Below are 23,256 nucleotides of genomic sequence, written 5' to 3'. Positions count from 1 at the left end.
TTATGGCCACATGGCTGCAATCAATGATGCCCTGGACTTGGGGGAATCCATCGATGGAGGTGAAACCCACTGCCCTTTGTGCTTGTGAGGCCCCTCTGTCTGGAATTGAATGTACTGTCCCGCTCTGGCTAAAAGGGCATCAATGACCTCCTAGATGCAGTGTTGTGCAGCCGTTTGTGAGATGCCACCAAGGTCTGCAGCTGATCCTTGGAAGGAGCCAGAAGTGAAGAAGTTCATTGCCACAGTGACATTGGCGGCTCCTGGCAGGGCATGGCGAGCAGTACTGTGAGGTGTGAGGTCATCAGCGATGAGTGCACAGATGTCTGTGACCAACTGCCTGAGAGTCGCAGTCGCCTGCCAGGTAGTTCTGTCTTCGGCAGTAGATTCTATACTGAGGGTATGACCTTCCTGTCCCTCGTCCCTCTCCTTGCCTGGCTGATGCCCGGGGCTTTGCCCTTCCTGTGCGGTGTGTTTGTTCCTCATTGTCACTGGGTCCAAAATCTGAGAGTTGTGCCCTCATTGGCAACTACAGCCTTCCTTGTGCTCAGCTCAGGTGGCCCCCAAATTATGTTTGGCACCTTGCCCCTTCCTCTTATGCCCCCAAGATGCCAGAAAGGTGATGATCCCTCCACGCCCCAAGTGCTTCCTGCCCTCTCTTCCTGCCCACCTGCGCTGAGCCAATGGCAAATATCTCCCAATGGGTGAGTCCCCTTCTCTGCTATTCACCCTTTCATGGGCCCCAACTAATTCCCTAGAGTGGCCATGACTGGCTTCCCACAGTGTGTCCTCCTCCATTTACCTGATCTGCCTCAGACAGTGCATGCAATCTGTGCGCCCCCTTAACGAGGTTTCAATAAGTTCTTTAACAATGTTAATTGGCCTTTGTAATGGATCAGGTGGGATCCTGGGGCCACCATCCCCCCACACTACTGAAACTCACGTGCCAGGAATGGTGTTGGGAAACTGGCACGCCGGCCAGTACCGGTATTTTTGTCCCACTACCTCCATTCTCACCCCCAGTGGGACCTGAAAATTCAGTCCTGTGAGTTGGATTTAGAGTGTAAGAATGGGCAGGATCTTATCTTGCCCTTGGAGATGGGAATGGAGGTGGGGGCACACAAAATGGCAAGGGGTGGCATCGGGCAGCATGCCCAAAATTGTCCTGGTCCCATGCCAATTAATGGCCACTTAAGGGCAGCTTCCTGCCTCTGCTCCCATTTTACTGAAGTCAGAGGGGTCCACTTCCAAATAGAGACACTGCCAGCCTCCTAACAGGCCAGGGGGTGTGGGGTTGGGGTGGGACAATATCCCTTCTCTGGGGGCAATCCATGGCTCACAGAGGGAACCTCCTGGTGATGATGGTCACCCCTGTGGCAATACCACCCCATCCTCACCAATAATTCCCGCACACCCCCTTGTCGGGGCCTGCCTGACTGGCCCTGGTGACCCTGACCCCACTTACCTGTGTCCTGGGGTCTCTGACATCTTTGCCACTGCCAGCCTCCTGCAGTACTGGCAGTGGCCACCGCTCACAGAAATGCTCCTGGTACTGCTGAGCTGCCGGCCCGCTGATTTGCTGGCAGCTCTGGAGGCAGGAGCTCATCCCTTAAAGGGAAGGCGTCCCCGACGGCGGGTAGTTAATTGGCTGCCCACCATAAAATTCCACCGGAGCTCTGACAGAGGGCCCCATCTCAGGAGCTCCCGCTGCCCGGATAAAATCCAACCCAATGTTTCGATCTGCATGGAAAAGTGAGTTTGGTTTTGCATACGAGAGCGAGTTTGATTCTATGTGAGAGAGTAAGCTAATGTTTTGTGTGAGTGTCAGATAGATCTTGCACATGAGAGAATTAATGTTTGATTTTGTGAGAGACAGTAAGTTGGAAATTATGTGACAGCGAGTTTGTTTTGTATCTGAGAGAGTGGCCTAGATTTTGTGGTAGAAATAACAGTGAGGCTAAAACTGCACACTATTATTAAAGAGTAAATCGGTCAACAACTTCCGGTCGGCGCACATGTGCAGATAAAGGCGGAAATCAGGAAGTTGCTGTCAGAGTTGTCCTGCTCCTCCACTAGCTTTGCTATAACAGTATTTCACTGAAAGACTTGACATTGAAACATGTTTTTATCTCGCTCTCTTTTTATCCTTCCTTTTTATTTCACTTTCTGAACATGATTTAATATGGAATTAACTACTCTAACTTACATTTCCTGATTTAGATTCTGCGGCACCGATATTTACTGGAGCGGGATTTCCACTGGGAGCGATGGATTGGCGGGGTGGGGCTGGTGGTGAGGAGGAGGGTGATTTTTCTGGTTGGGAAACTGTAACACTGCAGAACAGGCTGTAGCCCAAAAGTGGGTGGGTGCCAGTGTTCACAAAGGGTCAGTGATTCTGGGGAACATGGCAGTCGGGGGTGAGGAGGGGTGATGTCAGTAATTGTGAGGAAGTCAATGCTCGCAAGAGGTTGGTGATCGTGGGGGAGCAGTTGGTGATCGCGGGGGGAGTTGGGGGTATGGTTGGTGATCACGGGGGAGGGTTTGGTGATCACGGGGGGAGTTGGAGGTATGGTTGGTGATCGTGGGGGAGGGGTTGCTAATCATGGGGGGAGTTGGGGGGGTTGTTGATCACAGGGAGGAGTTAGTGATCGCCAGGGTCCAGTCACTGGGGAGATTAATGGGTTTACTTGGGGTGGTGGGGAGAAGCACTCCTGCTCCTCTTGGCCCACAAGCACTACTGGAAATGCATTTACCTCCTTTTAGCTGCCGGGCTTCCTGAGGCCTGGGAAACACAAACGGCCAGTGTTAAGCCTGAAAACATTGATACCATCTCAGGCAGACACCCTCATTAAAATATTTAAGTGAGTGATTTACTTCCTGAGGGCGGGTTGGTCTCCCATTCTTTGACCTGCTTCCATTAAAACCCAAAGTGGGCAATTTTGAGGTGGGTTGGGATTGGGTTGAGATTTTTTTTCCATTTTTACTTACCTCTTGACTGTGCATTTGATTTTGCGTATTTTTAAAATTTGTTTATGCTGACAACCATTTGTATAGAACTCATTCTATTCGTGGATTGTCTTGCTCTATGCTATTAATTATTTGTAGAGAGTGCTAATTAGCTTAGAAATGGTCAAATTTCTGATCGCCAGGCCTGGCAACACTGTTTACATAGAAATCCTGAACTGATTTAGTTTTAGACAGAGACATATTGAATTGGTTCAGATTTCACAGGTACACTTCCCAGCTGTGGGTTTTACTGAAATGAGGCCCGAGGTAATGGAGATTAGATTGCCTTGTAAGTACTCTCTCAGGTGTTTCACAATCCTAGTCAGACAGGCCATTGTGAATATGCAATCTGTTGGGAGTTTCACAGAGTCGAAACATCTTGAACTGACAAATCCTAACTATTAAAAGTTCAATTACTTTGATAAAGATTAACACAACTTGAGAGATAAACAGGAGTGAATCACATGACAAGTGAGGCACTGAGACTCGATTTGTTTTCATAACAGGGATGTCACCAGGTTATCCATATGGAGGAATTTTATTGTAATTTGGAAAGTAGATAATCAAAAAAAAAGTGGAATGATGGATTTTGAAAAAGAAAATGACATTGCTCAAAGTTTAAACTGAACATTTTTGCTTTGATCTGCTTATGAAACAGCTTGAGATCAGAGCTTCAGAAACTGTTCTGAGGAGGTTTCATTGTCCCACTTCTCCATCTTTTGAAGCAGCACAAAAAGCCTTCTCTACTGTAGTGCCCAAAGCTTCAGTTTTTTTTTGTTGGCCCTGTTGCTGTATGTCATGGAGCCTCACACACTCTGCATAGAACCGAAACAAATGCTCCTATTAATCTGGACCTATCTTACGGTGTTGGTACGAGCAGATCGTGATGCTCAGAATTAGGATTTATTCACCATGGAGGGCGTCCTTTCCAGGTCAACAGTGATTAGGTGAATAAGAAATATAATTGCAAATAGAAACTCAGTTAAAGAAAAAAAGAATTTGCATTTATGTAGCATCTTTCATGAGTTCATGATGCCCTAAAGTGCTTTACAGCCCTTAGAGTACTTTTGAAGTGTAGTCATTGTTGTAATGTATGAAATGTGACAGCCAATTTGTACACAGCAAACTCCCACAGGTAGCAATATGATAATGAGCAGATAATCTGTTTAATGATGTTGGTTAAGCGATAAATACTGCCCAGGACACGGGAGTGTTGGTGGGGGTGAAGGGGTGGGGGTGAAATCTCCATTGCTCTTCTTCAAAACAGTGCCCTGGGATCTTTTATGTCTACCTGAGAAAGCAGATGAGACCAAAATAAGAGCAAAATACTGCAGATGCTGGAAATCTGAAATAAAAACAAGAAATGCTGGAAATGCTCCGCAGGTCTGGCAGCATCTGTGGAGAGAGAAGCAGAGTTAACGTTTCAGGTCAGTGACCAATGTCCCAAAGTTCTGATGAAAGGTCACTGACCTGAAACGTTAACTCTGTTTCTCTCTCCTCAGATGCTGCCAGACTTGCTGAGTATTTCCAGCATTTCTTATTTTATAAAGGTAGATGAGACCTTGGTTTAACGTCTCATCTGAAAATATCTGGGCTTTGAGGGGTGAAAAGCCATGGATTGGGTATGCAACATTTACAGTATTTTATTACGTTGCATTCAAATAGGCATCCCAAAGTTTTAAAATAAATGGGTTTATATCTCTGTTAAAATAGTATTCCAACATGTTAAGTGCTTGTATGCTGATCGTTGAATAACCTTAGATTTCTTGACAAACTTTTCTCTCAAATGGAATGCAGCACACAGCTATAGGAACCCAAGCAGTTTTCTAACACAAACATGTGGGGCTGTATTTTGTCCTGAGGATGAAGGTCATGGCACTGGCACCGGGAATGGGTGCTGTATTTGTTTTCTTATTAAGCAGCTGACAGCATGCAATCTCACAGTGGCCAATCAATTAAGGAACACGAGCCATGAGGTCCGGTCCATTTCCCGCACCTCTACCCTCACACCTTCCCCTCCCTCCCAGAACCGCAACAGTGTTCCCCTTGTCCTCACTTTCCACCCCACTAGCCTCCAGATCCAAAGGATCATCCTACGCCATTTCTGCCACATCCAGCGTGATGTCACAACCAAAGGCATCTTCCCCTCCCTTCCCCTGTCAACATTCCGAAGAGATCGTTCCCTCCACGACACCCTCGTCCACTCCTCCATTACCCCCACCATCTCGTCCCCTTCCCATGGCACCTTCCCCTGCAATCGCAGGAGGTGTAATACCTGCTCATTTACCTCCTCTCTCCTCATTATCCAAGGCCCCAAACACTCCTTTCTGGTGAAACACTGATTTACTTGTACTTCTTTCAATTTAGTACACTGTATTCGCTGTTTACAATGTGGTCCCTCTACATTGGGGAGACCAAATGCAGATTGGGTGACTGCTTTGTGAAATACCTCCACTCAGTCCGTAAGCATGACCCCGAGCTTCCGGTTGTTGACAATTTCAACACCCCCCCTGCTCTCATGCTCACATCTCTGTCCTGGGATTGCTGCAGTGTTCCAGCGAACATCAACGCAATCGAGGACATTGAGGAACAGCATCTCATTTACCGATTAGGCACACTACAGCCTGCCAGACTGAACATTGAATTCAATAATTTCAGAGCATGACGGGTCCCTCTTTTTATGTTTAGTCATTTTTTTTCTTTTTTATTTGGTTATTTAATTTTAGTTTTTTTAGTGTGTTTAGTTTGTTTCTACTGTGCCTACCCACTGTTCCTGTCTTTTAAAAAACTTTTTTAATGTTTGTGCTTGGAGTGCTTTGTGCTTTACAGTCTATTCACACCCTCTCCGTACTAACGCTTTGTCTTTCAGCACACCATTAACATACCGTTTGCCTTTGTTCCATGACCTTCTGGTCAGTTATTCTTTGTGACCTTGTCCGATCAACACCTTCTCTTTTGTTATCTCTTGCCCCACTCCCGCTTTACTTACTTAAAATCTTTTACATTTCTAATATTTGTCAATTCTGAAGAAGGGTCACTGACCTGAAACGTTAACTTTGCTTCTCTCTCCACAGATGCTGCCAGACCTGCTGAGTATTTCCAGCATTTCTTGTTTTTATTTTAGGTCCATCCAATTAATGAGTGCGAGGCATGGGGACAGTCCCATCATGGGCCTGAGGTGGGAACAGAGGAGGCGTGGTCTGCGTGAGCTGACGCCGCGGCAGGTGCTGGCATCATATTTGAAGAGCTGCCAGTCCTGCATTCATTGCTGCTTGAACAGAGAACTCCTTGCTGCTACTGCTGCCTTGAGACATCCTGCTACTGCTGCTGCTCCCCTCACTGAAGACTCAAACCAACCAAGGAGCTCACTGCAAGGATACAGCAACAATGGCAGAAGGGAGACCTGGGTGGCCCCTGGTTAAGCGATGCCTCCCTGAAGGTTCTCCTGCAGGCTGCAAGAGCAAGGTGAGAGGTCCTGTTCCCAAGGGTCAGGAGAAGGAGAGGGCCCTGCCTGACAAGGAAGCCTGGATGGAGATCGCAGAGGAGGCCAGGAACCATGAGGTCACCCCCAGAACCTGGATCCAGTGCCACAAGCACGACAATGACCTCATTTGGTCTGCCAAGGTGAGCATTCCATCCCTCCTTTCCCTTTGGCGCTGGGTTGTGGTAATGCAGGAGGCAGCAGCATATTCTGCCAGAGACATGGCTGCATCTCGGTGAGGGGTGTCAGTCTGTCCATTGGTGGTGCCTGCAAGGTCCCTCCATCATGGACCAGTGGGCCCCCACCAGCACTTTTCTCTGTGGAGAAACTGACAGTCTTCCTTCTTTTGCTTGCAGGAGAAGATGGCACACAACAACAGAGAGAGGGCCAAGACTGGCAGAGGGTTGCCATATCTCCACATCCTCACCCCCATGGAGGAGGAGGCCTTGGAGTTGTTGGGCACCAGGTTGGCTGTTCAGCTGCTGATGGCAAGATGGGCATGCCAAACCAAAAAGTGAGAGAATGAGTGCACAAGGGTGATCTGGCACACACAAGGCATAGTTCCCATACCACCAATGCTGGACATGTGGGGCTGAATTTTATGGGGCTGTTTGAGATGGCAACAGAGGTGGGGGGGGGGGGAGGAACACAAAAGTGGGATGGAAGATGTTGGACAGGAAGTCCGATGTTATGATTTTCCAGTTGGTGGCCGACATGGAGGGTGGGCCGACATGGAGGATGGGTGTCACACATTCACGAGGCTGGAAGCCAATTAAGGTATTTAAGAAGCCAATTGACAGTAGTTTTATTCTCAGTGTTGAATTTTTCTGATGGTGCACAAGAACCATGGGGCTTCTGGGCCCTGCCTGGTGCAAGGACATGACAAGTTGCTGGGAGCTCAGATTTGGCTTCACTGGGAAGCCATCGGGTGAGGCAGCGTCGCTTGGCAGGAAGGGCGGAGGAGGAGAAGCATTGTGAAAGACTCAGAGGTGGGGTCCAAGCTACCAGGGTGGCATCGGGCAGTGCCACATCATTGAAAGGCACAAATAATGGGGGAGGTGGTGGAAGGTCTGTTTGGCCCAGAGGCCTTGCACTCAGGGAGAGGCAATTTGTCATGGGCCTGGTTTCGAGGCCCCCATGGAGGAGAAGCAGAGAGGGAGGGAGCTTCAGGGATGGGCAGGGGAATACCAACAAATTGGGGGCCCACATGAGGGTCAGTTCCGGGCACAGGAGGCTGGAGAATGTTGTAGAGGGCCATGGCAACAATCTTCGGTGTGCAGAAGAAGCAACCCTCCAGAGAAGGTCTGCTGACCGCGTCTCATCTACCTGCAGATAGCTGAGCGACAGTGTCACTGAAGACTGCGCCTCTCCAGGGAGGCCATCAGTGATCGATGTGCCATGATGCAGGATGAGCTGAGGCCCATGGGACTTGGTGGACACCCGATGCCGGTGGCATTGAAAGTCACTGTGCCACTGGATCATTTGAGGGATCAACTGGAGATGCATGTGGAATCTCCCAGTCTGTGGTACATTGGTGCATCAAGGAGGTCACCAATGCCCTGTGCAGGAGGGCTGGTGACTATGTGTGCTTCCACACTAATCCAAACTGTCAAGCTGAGAAGGCTATAGGATTCAGGGCCATTGCTGGATTCCCCCAGTTGCAGGGGGTGATTGACTGCGCACATGTGGCCATCAAGGCTCCCGCAGGCCAGCCAGCTGCCTTAATTAACCGGGACGGGCTTCCACTCCCTCAATGTACAACTGGTCTGCGACCACTGCAAGTGGATCTTATAGGTGTGTTGCTCGGAAGCAGCCACGACGCATGCAAACTAAGGCAGATCCAAGTTCCAGAACTTTTCCGTCCTCCCCCATGCGCATTCAGTGATGAATCCTTGGAGACTAGTGCTTCCCACTGAGAACATAGCTACTGACAGCTGTGAGGAACCCACACGTGGATGCAGAGGAGAGATACAATACTTGCCACAGGTCAACCCAAGCAACTATCAAGCAGGCCATTGGTCTACTCAAGATGAGATTCAAGTGCCTACATCAGTCCGGTGGAGCCCTTCAGTATGCCCCAGCAAGGATCTTGCATATTGTGGTGGTCTGTGTTACAAAGCGGAGAGGCGTTGACCAGTGAGGATATTGTGGAGCGAGATGCCTCCTCTGATGATGAAGATGCAGAGGAGAATGTTGCTCAGGCAGTGCCAGATAAAGAGCCCCAGGCACAGCATGAAAGGCACTATGAGATAAGCGCAAGGGAAGCACGAGACGTCTTCATACTTTCAGGTTTCCTTTGAGCCTGACCACCTTCTGGAACCGCAACAAAAAAGCGTTACCATTAAACAGCCCTGTTGTCGCATCCATCCTTCTGTTGAGCAACAGCCAGGTGCAGGCCACAAAGTGGCAAAGCTGAAGATTTGAGCGCTCGGGTCTAGCTCCCTCGCTACCAGCCCCTTACAAGGATGGTTTACAAGGAACTCCTGAAAGGAATCACAACAGAAAGGAGATGTGGTGAGTGAACAACATAGTTTAATTACGTGTGACAACCATCGCCAACAAGTCCGTTTTCTACAACATTATCACCCATGATCCTTTAAGTACATCTATGTGCTTTTCTTAACTCACTTACGGGTGCTCCAACATGGTGCTCGCCCTGTGCTGTCAGCTGAGGTGGAGGCAGGCTGCTGACCTTGCTGCCCCTTGGCTTGCGATGACCTTGGCAGCCATCCTCTGGCTGCCTGAGGCCTAGCCGGCCCCTGAACACTGAGAGCCTCCTACAAAGGTGCAGGGACAATCTCCGTCGGCAGAGATGAGGGAGGTGCTAGAGTCACTGGCAGAGGGGCTTTGGAGCCATTGCCCACACCAGGAGCACCCTGAGAGGAACCCCCAGATGTGGCAGGCAGCTGCTCCTCCCCCTTTATCAAGCACTCTTGTACCTCCCTGCTGATCTGAGAGGGACATGGACCTGGTGGGGACTCCAGGTGCCTGGACCCCCTCTCACCTTGCCATAGGTGCATCGAGCTCACGGACAGAGCAATAGTGTGCAGGTCTGAGCTCATCTCTGGCAGCCACCAGTTGGTCTGCTCGATTTGGCTCTCCATGAGAGTCGCTAATTTTTCAATGGCAGAGAACCCAAAGATCTACCAGCATGTAAATAGTAGGTGAGTAGTAATAGAAGGAGTGGGGCCTACTAGGGACAGAGAATGTTATAGATGCTTAGAGGTGACGGGCAAGGCTAATATACTTAATGCGTACTTTGTATCAGTGTTCACTAAGGAAATGGAGGCTGACAAAATATCAGTAGAAACAGAGAGTAGTGGCAATGGATAGGATAAAAATTGAGAGGGGGAAGGTACTAAAAAGGTTGGCTATGCTTAGAGTTGATACGTCACCTGGTCCAGATGGCTTGCTTCCCAGGTTTCTAAAGGAAGTGGGAATGGAGATAATGGAAGGGTTTGCCATAATCTTCCAATCTTACCTGGATAAGGGGGAAGTGTCAGAGGATTGGAGAGTGGCAAATAAGAAGAACATAAGAACTCGGAGCAGGAGTAGGCAATTCAGCCCCTCGAGCCTGCTCCGCCATTCAATCCGATCATGGCTGATCTCATCTCGGCCTCAACTCCACTTTCCTGCCCGTTCTCCATAACCCTTCAACCCATTACTAATTAAAAATCTGTCTATCTCTTCCTTAAATTTACTCAATGTCCCGGCATCCACCGCACTCTGGGGTAGTGAATTCCACAGACTCATGACCCTTTGAGAGAAGTAATTTCTCCTCATCTCTGTTTTAAATCTGCTACCCCTTATCCTAAAACTATGACCTCTTGTTCTAGATTTCCCCACCAGAGGAAACATCCTCTCTACGTCTACTTTGTCGATCCCCTTAATCATCTTATATACCTCAATTAGATCTCCTCTCATTCTTCTAAACTCTAGAGAGTAAAGGCCTAAACTGCTTAATCTCTCTTCATAAGACAAACCCCTCATCTCTGGAATCAATCTAGTGAACCTCCTCTGAATTGCCTCCAATGCAACTACATCCCTCCTCAAGTAAGGGGAGTAAAACTGTACACAATACTCCAGGTGCAGTCTCACTAAAACCTTGTACAGTTGCAGCAACACTTCCCTACTTTTATACTCTATTCCTTTAGCAATAAATGCCAAAATTCCATTTGCCTTCCTTATTACCTGCTGTACCTGCATACTAGTTTTATGTGATTCATGCATGAGAACACCCAGATCTCTCTGCACCAAAACACTCTGAAGTTTCTCTCCATTTAGATAATAATTTGCCTTTCTATTCTTCTGACCAAAATGGATAACCTCACACTTATCCATGTTAAACTCCATCTGCCAAGTTTTGGCCCATTCACCTAACCTATCCATATCCATTTGTAAATTTCTTATTTCTTTATTGCAACTTACTATCCCACCTATTTTAGTGTCATCTGCAAGTTTGGCTATAGTACCTACTTTCCCTGCATCCAAGTCATGTGTCACCCTTATTCAAGAAAGAGTGTAAGGACAGTCCTAGCAACTACAGGCCAGTTAGTTTAACATCAGTGGTGGGAAAGGTTTTAGAAACGATAATCAGGGAAAATATCAATGGACACTTAGTGAGGGTTGAGTGAATTAGGCATAACCAGCATGGATTTGCAAAAGGCAGATCATGCTTGACTAATCTATTTGAATTTGTTGATGAAGTAATGGAGAAGGTTGTTGATGGGAATGTGGTGGATGTTGTTTATATGGATTTTAAGAAAGCATTTGATAGGATACCACATAAAAGATTGGTTAACAAAATTGATGCTCATGGAATAGGAGGGTCAGTGTCCAATTGGATAAAAAATTGGCTTCAGGACAGAAAACAGTGAGTCGTAGTAAATGGTTGTTTTTCAGACTGGAGATGGTAAACAGTAGTGTTTCCCCAAGGGTCAGTGCTGGGACCACTGCTTTTTTTTGCTATATATAGATTACTTGGATTTTGGAATACAGAGTAGAATCTCAAAATTTGCTGATGACACTGTTACCATCAGGTGAGGAGGGAGCAAAGGGCTTCCCTCTTGCCCCTCACCTTGTTTGACCACAATAGGTTTATTTCTTTTTTAAATTGGACACACTTGTCAATTCAGTGAATGTTTAACTATTTACATGCTATGATCATAAAAAGAACTAATCAGACAGGTTTTCTTGAGTTTAACAAAGAAAGAGGTTAGCTTTATTGTACTTAAACCAATCTAAGTAAAATAATAAACTACGCTCCAGCTTTCTCACACACACACACACACACACACACACACACACACACACACACACACACACACACACACACACACACACACACACACACACACACACACACACACAAATAGGTTACAGAGTGGGAAAGGATAGATTGGTTGGATTAGAGTCCAGAGCAATAAAAAGGGGTAAACAGTCTGTGTTGGTTCATGATTCAGCTGTCTTCAGGCTAAACTCGGTGGTCCTGAGGCATTCAGTTTACAAATGGAGAGAGCGGATTTGGTGGTTCTTCTGGAGACAACGATGCAGATGCTTTCTTTCACGGGGTCTCTATCTTCAGCAGTGATAAGCCTAGGTGGTTACAGCCAGCAGGCAGGGTTCAAAGCTTGCAAAGTGGACTGGAGAGAGAGAGGAGGGATCCCACTTGGGTTTTCTCTTGTCGGTGTCTAGCTGTTTGTCTCAGTTGCTGCAGAGAAAAAACCAGCTGAAACACACAGGTGGTGAGCCTGTCATATAACCGTCACCCAGTGATTCAATATGATGGTTCTCAGTATGTATTCCCTCTTGCAACTTAATAAGTTCATGTCTAAGAATTCCCTTTTCTCAACTAGGATCTCATTGTCAAGTGATTAGGTTTGAGTTGTTTGTCTCCACCAGTTTAATGTCCCAAGTCACTGCCTTAATGTCTTGCTCATGGAAGCATGCTAGGTAGTTCACTTTGATTCAACAGGTCATTGTTCTTGAGGGGATTGGCAGACAAACTATCTGCACCTTGATGCATTGGAATGTAGGGTATAGTGACGCAAATTGCGGTGGCCATCTTGGCTGCTAGCAAAGTCACCTTTTATCTGTTTCTTTATCTTTAAAAAAAAAATTAAGTCAGGTTTCCAGTGATGGATTAGAAAATCATCATTCGGCATAGCATGTGTTCATTACAACATCAAACTCGGAGCTGAGGCAAACAGTGAGGATAATATGAACCGCCTGCAACAGGACATAGATAGGCTAGCAGAATGGGCAGAGAGGTGGCAGATAAAAGGCAAATGGAATTTTGTTGTTGGTTGTCAGGGGAATGGAATATAAAAGCAGGGCAGTTTTGCTACAGTTGTACAGGGTGTTGGTGAAGCCAATCTGGAGTATTGTGTACAGTTTTGGTCTCCTTACTTAAGAAAGGATATAATTGCATTAGAAGCAATTCAGAGAAGATTCACTTGACTCATTCCTGGGATGAAGGGGTTATCTTATGAGGAAAGGTTGGACAGGTTGGACACTGCGGCACAGTGGCGCAGTGGTTAGCACTGCAGCCTCACAGCTCCAGCGACCCGGGTTCAATTCTGGGTACTGCCTGTGTGGAGTTTGCAAGTTCTCCCTGTGTCTGCGTGGGTTTCCTCCGGGTGTTCCGGTTTCCTCCCACAAGCCAAAAGACTTGCAGGTTGATAGGTAAATTGGCCATTTAGCAATTGCCCCTAGTATAGATAGGTGGTAGGGAAATATAGGGACAGGGGGGGATGTGGTAAGAATATGGGATGAGTGTAAGATTAGTATAAATGGGTGGTTGATGGTCGGCACAGACTCGGTGGGCTGAAGGGCCTGTTTCAGTGCTGTATCTCTAAACTAAAGGTTGGGCCTGTATCCATTGGAGTTTAGAAGAATGAGAGGTGATCTTATTGAAACAAATAAGATCCTGAAGGGACTTGACAGGGTGGATGCTGAAAGGATAAAAGCAAGATAGTGCAGATGCTGGAAATATGAAATAAAAACAAAAAGTGCTGGAAATACTCAGCAGGTCTGGCAGCACCTGTGGAGAGAGAAGCAGAGTTAACGTTTTAGGTCTGTGAAAGCTCGCCATTGATGCTGAAAGGATGTTTCCCCTTATGGGAGGGACTAGAACTCGGGGACACAATTTAAAAATAAGGGGTCTCCCATTTAAGTCGGAGACGAGGAGAATTTTTTTCCCCTCAGAGGGTTGTAAATTTGTGGAATTCTCTTCTCCAGAGACCAGTGGAGCCAGGGTCATTGAATATTTTTAAGGCTGAGTTAGATAGATTCTTGATTGACAAGAGAGTTAAAGAGTATAGCGGGTAGACGTGAAAGTAGAGTTGAGGCCATAATCAGATCAGTCATGAAGTTATAGAATGGCGGAGCAGGCTTGAGGGGCTGAATGGCCTACTCCTGCTCCTAATTCGTATGTTCGTACATATGAATGTATGTATGATAATGTACTGGATGCCCTCCAGACACATGCTCAGGAAGTAGTGGGAAGAAGGAACAGTGAAGATCGATGCCAGAGGTGTAGCTCCAAGAACACCAATACAGTGAAGGAAGAAGTTAAAAGATCTCATATGTGTCAAAGTACCAGTGAGTTCATGTTCAAATGGCGTATCCTACCAACTGCACCACCAGCCTCATCCAGAGCTCAATTTATGAAAACCCACAGTATTCAACCCTTCAATACATAAGGTTTACTTTACCCTCACACACATAGCTGTAGGATCGGAATCCCCTCCAACTGGGAAATTTATGGAATATATGACCGAGTGAAACTGTCCCATAAACACTCCATGAACTCATCTTCCAGGTTACCTTTGCCAATCTGATTTGTCCAATCAATCTGTAGATTAAAATCACCCATGATTATTGCCGTACTTTTCTCATAAGCCCCCATTATTTCTTCCGTATACCTCGTCCTAAAGTGTGGTTACTGTTAGGGAGCCTATAAACTACTCCCATAAGTGACTTCCTACCTTTACTATTTCTTATCTCCACCCAAACTGATTCTACATCTTGATTTTAAGAACTAAGGTCACCTCTCTCTATTGTACTTGATTAACTGAGCTACCCCTCCAATTTTTCCTAGTTTCCGAAATATCATGTACCCTGAAGTCTTCAGATCCCAGCAATTGTCATCTTGCAGCCATGCCTCTGTAATGGCAATCAGATCATACATATTTATGTCTATTTGAGCTATCAATTCATTTGTTTTGTTATGAATGCTACGCGCATTCAAATACAGAGCCTTTAGTTCTATCTTTTACTATTTACGCAACCTCTAGCCTTAGCCGCTTCAACACTCTTAATTTTGTACATTTTGTCCCTTCCTGCCACGATCTGATTATTATTTCCCTTATTACTACCTTGCTGTCTTGCCTTGTCTTCTCTCTTTAATTTATCATATCTTCTTTCAATTGATCCCTCGCCCCCACTATTTAGTTTAAAGCCCTCTCTACAGCTCCAGTTATACAACTCACCAGAACATTGGTCCCAGCATGGTTCAGGTGAAGACAGTCCCAATGGTACAGCTCCCACTTCCCCCAGTACTGGTGCCAGGGCCCAATGAATTGAAACCCATTTCTCACACACCAAATTTTGAGCCTATTATTTACCCTACTCCAATTTGCTCATAGGTCAGTAATAATCCATAGATTATTAACTTTGAAGTTCTGCTTTTTAATTTAGCCCCTAGCTGCTCATACTCCCTATGCAGAATCTCTTTCCTACTCCTACCTATGTTGTTAGTACCCACGTGGACCACCACAACTGGCTCCTCCCCCTCCCACTGTAAGGTCCTCTCCAGCCCTGAGCAGATGTCCGGAATCCTGGCACTGGGCAGGCAACACAGCCTTCTGGACTCTTGCTCTTTGCTGCAGAGAACTGTTTCTGTCGCCCGACTATACTGTCCCAAACCACCATTACATTCCTATTTACTCTCCCCTCTTGAATGGCTTCCTGTACCGTGGTGCCATGGTCATTTTGCTCATCTACCCTGCAACCACTGCTCTCATCCATACAAGCTGAAAGAACTTCAAACCTGTTGGACAATTGCAAAGGCTGAGGCTCCTCCACTTCTGCCTTCTCAATCCCCTTACCTGCCTGACTCGCAGTCACACCCTCCAGTCCATAACCACTGACCAAATCAGAAGACCCTATCCTATGGGGTGTGACTGCCTTCTGTAACAAAGTGTCCAGGTACCTTTCCCCCTCCCTGATGCATCACAGTGTCTGTAGCTCGGCCTCCAGCCCATCAACACTGAAACATATCTCCTTGAGCTGTAAACACTTACTACAGACTTGGTTGCTGTGAATCACACTGGTGTCCACGAGCTCATACATACTGCTATAGCACATCACCTGCCCTGTCATCCTTATTGTGTTTTAAATAACTAATTAATTATTTAACTTTTTAATTAATGCCTCTCCTCACCAGCACTTACTGCACTAATTTAAACCTTGGTAATACAATAAAACTTACTGCTTAAAATAAAACAGAACAGTGGACTCACCAGCTTCTTACTTCCCTTCAGCTTGCCTGTCTTAATTAATTATAAGATACTACATAAATTTTAAATTTGTGTTTTTCTTATTTCCATCTATTAACACTATTAACACACACACACCCAAATAGCAGAGTACTAACCTAGCTATTTACAGATACTTCCTAACAGCAGTTACTCACCAACCAATCACCTTACAGCTTTTCTGTGATGTCACTGTTGGATTTTTTTTTTTCAAACTCTGAAAGCACGCGCTGACTCCTGCAGCTTCACTCTCGGTTCCAGGTGCTGCCATGCAGGTCCGGCTCCTCTCCACTTGGAACCCATCCTTTGCAACACGGTCACTCCCATCAGTACAACTGTGAAACCCAGCATGATACAGTGCCTGATGGCTGATATCACAGCTTCCATTGCATCTCAAGCAGCTTCCATTAAAGATAGGTGTATTGCAGTGGAATCTCAAACTGCTGCCTTGCAAGCTCAGACTGCTTAAATCATAGTTGTGGATAGCACTGCTCAAAAGGGCTTCCAGGGCATCACAGCAGTCCATCAATCTGTTCTCCAGCAGATCAGCAGGATTGTTGAGGGACTTCCTGTGAGGGTGACAGTGGCTCGATGGAGCACAAATCTGCTGTTCTCGCTTTGGGTGACAACATTCTTGCTCTACCCCTGCCACTCTGCCAGTGCCCTTGCTGTTGACTGTCAGCCAGCCAGCTCAGACTGCTGTAGCCCATGCTGAGATGGTGCCATCTGAAATTGGGTCTTCTAGGCCCAGAGCTGTTTCAAGTCGCCTTCCAAAGTCAACAACAATCTCCTCAATTGAAGATCAGTGGCCTTCCATCACTCATGCTGCAGCCACTGGGGAAGCACCATGTAGGAACACTAGGAAAGGCAAAGGCACACAGATGATTAGTATAATTTTGTATGCATTACTGAAAAAGTGAATTTATAAAATTGGATTTGAATGTGCATTTTCTGGTGGTTTTATTTTTGTGTTGCCAGAAAGAGAAAAATGTGATGGTCAGCAATAGAGGAAAGGTAAAAAGGGTGCGACTGTTGGTGAACTTGGCAGTAGAATTGAAGTTACTGGTATTGCTCATGAATAATCTGATCATGTAGCACCCTGACAGAAAGGGGCTGCCTTTCTCTTCCTCTTCCTCCACTTCCTTTTGCACTACCATCCACCCCCCTCCCCTTTCCTCATGCTGGTGCTCCTCAGCTTCTCGCCTCATGTGTGGTGATAAGCGATATTCCCTCATAATGACCAGGTTGTGCAGCATGCACCATAGTTTCACAATTCTTAATACCCACTCAGTTGAGTACTGCAAGGCTCCTCCAGAGTGGTCCAGGCAGTGGAATTGTTATTTGAAGACACCAATGGTGGGTTTTATAATGTTCCTTGTGACAGCATAGCTCTTATTGTATGCCTGATGTGCACATATGTGTGGGTTCTGGACCAGTGTCATATGCCATGTTGTCAGTGAATAACCCTTGTTGCTTACTAGCTATCCTTGATTTGCTGTGGCGGATGAAATACAGGTGGAACAGAGGACGACCAAAGATTGAAAGAATATTCAATGCTGCCAGCATCATGGGCATTGACCTGCATAATAAGCTGCCTGTGATCACACACCAGCTGCACTGTGACTTTGTGGTATCTCCTTTGGTTGATGAAAATGGCCACATTCAGATGAGGAACACACAAAGCAATATGTGTGCATTCAATGGCACTGTGGGGAGGCCTGCAACCTTGCAATCTATGCAAAACCATGTCTCACTCTGTCTGCTTGCCAAGAGGGAATGAGATGAAGCTGTGTCTCTGTGTATAGAGAGCCTCAGTGACCTCCCTTTTGCATCAGTGCATTGCAAACTGCAAGATGTTATTTATATCTCCAGCATGAGGCTAGAAGGAGACAGACGCATAAAAATTAAGAGCCACAGTCACTTTGACAGCCACAGGCAATGCTGTCCTTGCCCTGATTTGTGGCAGCAGTTGCAGCTGCAGCAGTTGCCAGATTTCAGTCACGCCCTATTTAGTGAAGTGATGATGTCTCAAGCATTTGTCCTTGCTGAAGTTCAAGTAAGAGAATTTCTCCACAATAAAGAACCCTTGTGGATATGGCCCTTCATCCCCTCCTCCTTTTCCTCCCTCTTCTGGCAGCTTGCCCCACTCTGCATGGCCTCACTTCATTCTTCCAGCCATGTTCAATTGCCAGAGGAAACTCTACCAGGCCACCCATGTCTGAAAGCAAATATTTTTAGCACAGTATTTTTGACAAAAAATGCACTGCAAGACCAGCCAGATCACTCTCTGTAGAGCATTCAAACTTTAATCAAACTATAGGAAACCTCCAAAAATGGGTGCAATTGCACCAGCGGCCAGAGGAAATAATCCAGCAACTAACCTATAAGTAGCTCATGATCCCTTTAAATCATGCTGGTGGAGGGCCCTATATTCTGTTTTTAATGTTGTGTTCAGTTGTGCAAGGTTAAGATAGGGCATTGGCTGGAGTGGGGAGTGGTGGTTTCAAACCAACATTGCACACTGATCCACATCATCATATCGCTGCTCTACATGCTGCCGGTGGTCGTTAGGTGCAGACTCACAAATACCTTTACCAAGATGGCGTCTTGCACACATCCTGTCGGAAGTGTGCGTGTGTATCTCAAACCCCATTTTCAAGTATTATGTGGCTGCGTAGTTCCTAAAAAATGAGCACATTTTAGCCCCTATGTTGCTTGCTCCAGAGTACAGAACCTTTACTTTTACACACAGAGGGGTAGAAATTCTCTGGCGGTGGTCCAAAAAGGGTGGAATTGAATCAGCCACCCGACTGCAATAGAACAGAATATCAGGTGCTCCAATATCAGGTGATCAATCCAATACTGCTTTGTGCCATATCCGAGACAAAGTTCTATCTCAGAATCCATGTTTCCTGCTGGGCCTTACCTTCTTTTTGGTCTTTATCATACAGTGCTATGTCTGGAATAATGCTACAATTATTTTAATATTTCTATATGCATATATTTTGCAATTACTTATTTTTTTCCTCTGTCTGTATAACCCTATGGTCTTTCAGATGTGAAGTAAAATCATGTTACCAGACATATTGATTTTATTCAATATATGCAACACACCATCATAACATGACTTACATTTCAGTGCACACAGATAGATCCTAATGGACATTACTAATTTAATGCTCGCTGCATTATCTCTCTCTCTCCTCTGGGAGATATACTCTACTGCTCTATCTATGCTACTGTTCTGTTTGCCTGCACAGATATGAACATAATATGTTTCTGCATTTACCATTTTCAATTTATAAGCCAAAGAAGTGCCAATTAAGATGAAGTTCCTATTACAGAATTTCACTCCAGTAGCATATAATGTTCCTGAAGAAGTCATTCAAGGTGAACCAATTTGCTTTTTGAATGTTTCCTATTGCAGTTGAACACATGCTTTAACAGAATTCCCCATTTAGTAGCAAATCATCAACATTTTCACCAGACTAATATTACAATAACAATATAAAGTCCATGTATATTTTATTGCATTACCACCATTGTAAAATAGTTCATCATGTTAATCCTTATTATTGCACATAATTGCGCATACTGTGGCTGCAGGACATTGAAGGGGGAGGGTGAACAGTCAGAAGTTGTGGTACACATTGGTACCAACAACATAGGTAGAAAGAGGGATGAGGTCCTGCAACAAGAATTTAGGGAGCTAGGTGGCAGATTAAAAAACAGGACCTCAAAGTTTGTAATCTCTGGATTACTCCCAGTGCCATGTGCTAGTGAGTATAGAAATAGGAGGATAGAGCAGATGAATGCATGGCTGAGGAGATGGTGCAGGAGGGAGGGCTTTAGCTTCCTGGATCACTGGGTCTATTTCTGGCAAAGATGGGACCTGTACAAGTTGGACAGGTTGCACCTGAACTGGAACAGGACCAACATCCATGCTAGGAGGTTTGCTAGTGCTGTTGGGGGGGTTTAAACTAATTTGGCAGGGCGATGGAATACAGAGTGGAGATACAGTAGGGGATGATGCACAGTCAAATATAGAAGAGAAACTGAGTCAGTCTGGAAGGCAGAGCAAATATAGACCTGTTAAGTCACACGTGAAAAATGCAAGGCTGGATTGCATCCATTTTAATGCAAGGAGTCTTACGAGTAAGGCAGATGAATTGAGGGCTTTAATTAGCACATGGGATTATGATATTATTGCTAACACAGAGACATGGTTGAGGGAGGGACAGGACTGGCAGCTAAATATTCCAGGGTATAGAATCTTCAGGCATGACAGGGGAGGGGGTAAAAGAGGAGGTGGCATTGCACTGTTGATCAAGGAGTCAATTACTGCAGTGAGGAGGAATAATATCTTAGAAGGTTCCACAAATTAGGCCATATGAGTAGAACTTAAAAACAAAAAGGGGGCAATCACTTGGCTGGGAGTGTACTACAGGCCTCCAAATGGTCAGGGAGAGATAGAAGAGCAGATATGTAGGCAAATTTCAGAGAGGTGTATTACAGTCCACTTGTCAGGCAATGACCCTGAACTCCAAGCACCCATTGAAGCAGGTGGACTGTGGCGGGACAGAGCATTTTTGACTGGGGGCTGCCTGGTTTGAGGCAGGTGGTAGCTGTCCAATGAGATGCGATGATCTCTCCCACCGAAAAAGGCAACCTGTGGCGCCCAATCTCTACGCCAGTTGAGCTGGACTTAAAACCCGTAACTGCTGCCTTCCGTGCTGTTTTGGTTGCTGTGAGGCGACTATGGAGTGACCTCTCCATGGCGCATCCCTGGGCAGAATGTATGGAGGTTGTGAGTTGCCCAAGTGTCAAAACCCCCCTCTCGGCCTTCCTAGTGGGGTCCAAAGGAGTGCAGAGCATGACGTTTGGCACCAGTTTGGCTGCAGGAACTGCTGGAAACAGGCCAAAGGTGACGCATGACCGCCTTAGGGGCTCCGCTCCGGATTTTCTGTTCGGGTTTACTCCCTTAGCCTTAGCCTCTCCGGAGACGCCCACAAGGCAGTGGGGTGAGGTGTAAAAATAATAGTAGGGGATTTCAACTTCCCCAATATCAACTGGGATAGTCTTAGTGCAAAAGGCTTAAAGGGGGCGGAATTCTTAAAATGCATACAGGAGAGCTTTTTGAGCCAGTATGTAGAAAGTCCTTCAAGAGAAGGGGCATACTGGACCTAATCCTCGGGAATGAAGCCGGACAAGTGGTAGAAGTGTCAGCGGGGGTGCATTTCGGGGATAGTAACCATAACTCTGTAAAATTTAAGATAGTTATGGAAAAGGACAAAGATGGACCGGAAAGAAAGGTACTGAATTAGGGGAAGGCCAATTTCAATATGATAAAACTGGATCTGGCCAAAGTGGACTGGGAGCAGCTACTTGTAGGAAAGTCTACATCAGACCAGTGGGAATCATTCAAAGAGGAAATAGTGAGAGTTCAGAGCCAACATGTACCCGTTAAGCTGAAGGGTAGGACCAACAAGTCCAGGGAACCCTGGATGTCAAGGGATATAGAGGATTGGATCAGGAAAAAAAAGGAGGCTATGGCTGATTCAGAGCTCTGAAAACAGCGGAGGCACTAGAGAAGTATAGAAAGTGTAGGGGGTACTTAAAAAAGTAACTAGGAGAGCGAAGATGGGACATGAAAAAATACTGGCGGGCAAGATGAAGGAAAATCTTAAGGCGCTTTATAAGTATATTAAGGGCAAGAGGATAACCAGGGAAAGAGTAGGGCTCATCAGGAACCAAAGTGGCAATCTGTGTGTGGAGCCGGAGGATGTAGATGAGGTTTTAAATGATTACTTTTCATCTGTGTTCACTGTGGAGAAGGACGATGTAGGTGTAGAGATCAGGGAGGGGGATTATGATATACTTGAACATATTAGCATTGAAAGGGAGGAAGTATTAGCTTTAGGGAAGGGTCCCCTGAGCCTCCCACTCCATTTGACGCCCCCAACCCCCACCAGCAGCCCGCTTTTTTGGGGGGGGGCATAAAATTCCAGCCATAGGGTAACTCTGAGGTAGTTCTCCTGCTGGTTTCTTTGAAATTACCTGGGGCCGGATTTTATGCTGGGTGGACGGGAGCTGGCCACCGATGTAAAAGTTGGTGGCGAACCCGCCTCCGCCCAGCCCAGGGATCCGACCTGCATTTTACAGGTCCCCGGGCTTTAATTGTTCTGAGGTGGGACTTCCACCCATTTGAGGGAGGAAGTCCCGCCTCATTGAGCTGCCGGCCAATCATTGGGCTGGTAGCTCTTAGTCTCAGCAGTGCCACCAGGAGCGGTGGCCACTGCTGGGACTGCATCCCAGACGAGGACATGGAGCCACGAATGAAGGTATGTAGGGGTTGTCTTGTCGGGGAGACCAGTCGTGCCCCGGCGAAGCAATGGTGTTTGTTTGAGGGCAAGAGGGGTGTATCGGGTCCTGGAGGTGGTTGGGGAAGCAGGTGCTGCCCTCAATCGGGCACCCCGTGCCCTATGATCAGGGCCCACCCCCGGTGCGCTGAGAGGCCGCCAAGCATCACTGGGTGGCCTTTCACATCTCCCGGACGCCTGCTTGCCACAGGTAAGATAGCTGTGGAGGTGGGCAAAGACCCTTAAGTGGCTGTTAAGTGGCCACTTAAGGGCCTTGATTGGCCTAGGGTGGGCGGCCCGTTTCTCGCCCCCCCCCCCCCACCACCCAGGGCCCACGTAGAGTGGGGCAGAGGCGGGAGCGAGCTGGGAAGGCCTCCCGGAGCCTCTCGTTCAATTTTATGCCACCACCTCACCGCCCCCCCCCCCCCCCACCACCGCCACCATCCAGCTCACTGGGGTGGCGTAAAATTCCGGCCCTGGTTTCCAGTATTGATTTACAGGTCAAAACCAGGAAACTCTCGTTGACCCCTGCCTTCCTTCCAGAAGCATCTATAAACTTTAGCTATTTCCAGATGTCTCGATGTCTACTGAAATCCTTTTCAGTTTAAAAAAAATGTAGAATCCCAAGTTTTAATACAAACAACGGAAATCCTCAAAACAATATATATCAGGAAAAGCATATGTCCCAACACTGACCCCTGGGGAACTCCACTACAAACCTTCCTCCAGCCTGAAAAACATCCATTAACTACTATTCTTTGTTTCCTGTTACTCAGCCAATTCCATATCCATGTTGCTACCATCCCTTTTGTTCCATGAGCTATAACTTTGCTCACTAGTCTCTTGTGTGGCACTGTATTAAACGTCTTTTGAA

The sequence above is a fragment of the Heterodontus francisci genome, chromosome 6 (assembly GCF_036365525.1).
Source record: "Heterodontus francisci isolate sHetFra1 chromosome 6, sHetFra1.hap1, whole genome shotgun sequence".
Classification (NCBI taxonomy): Eukaryota; Metazoa; Chordata; class Chondrichthyes; order Heterodontiformes; family Heterodontidae; genus Heterodontus; species Heterodontus francisci.
This window is presented reverse-complemented; position numbering follows the sequence as displayed.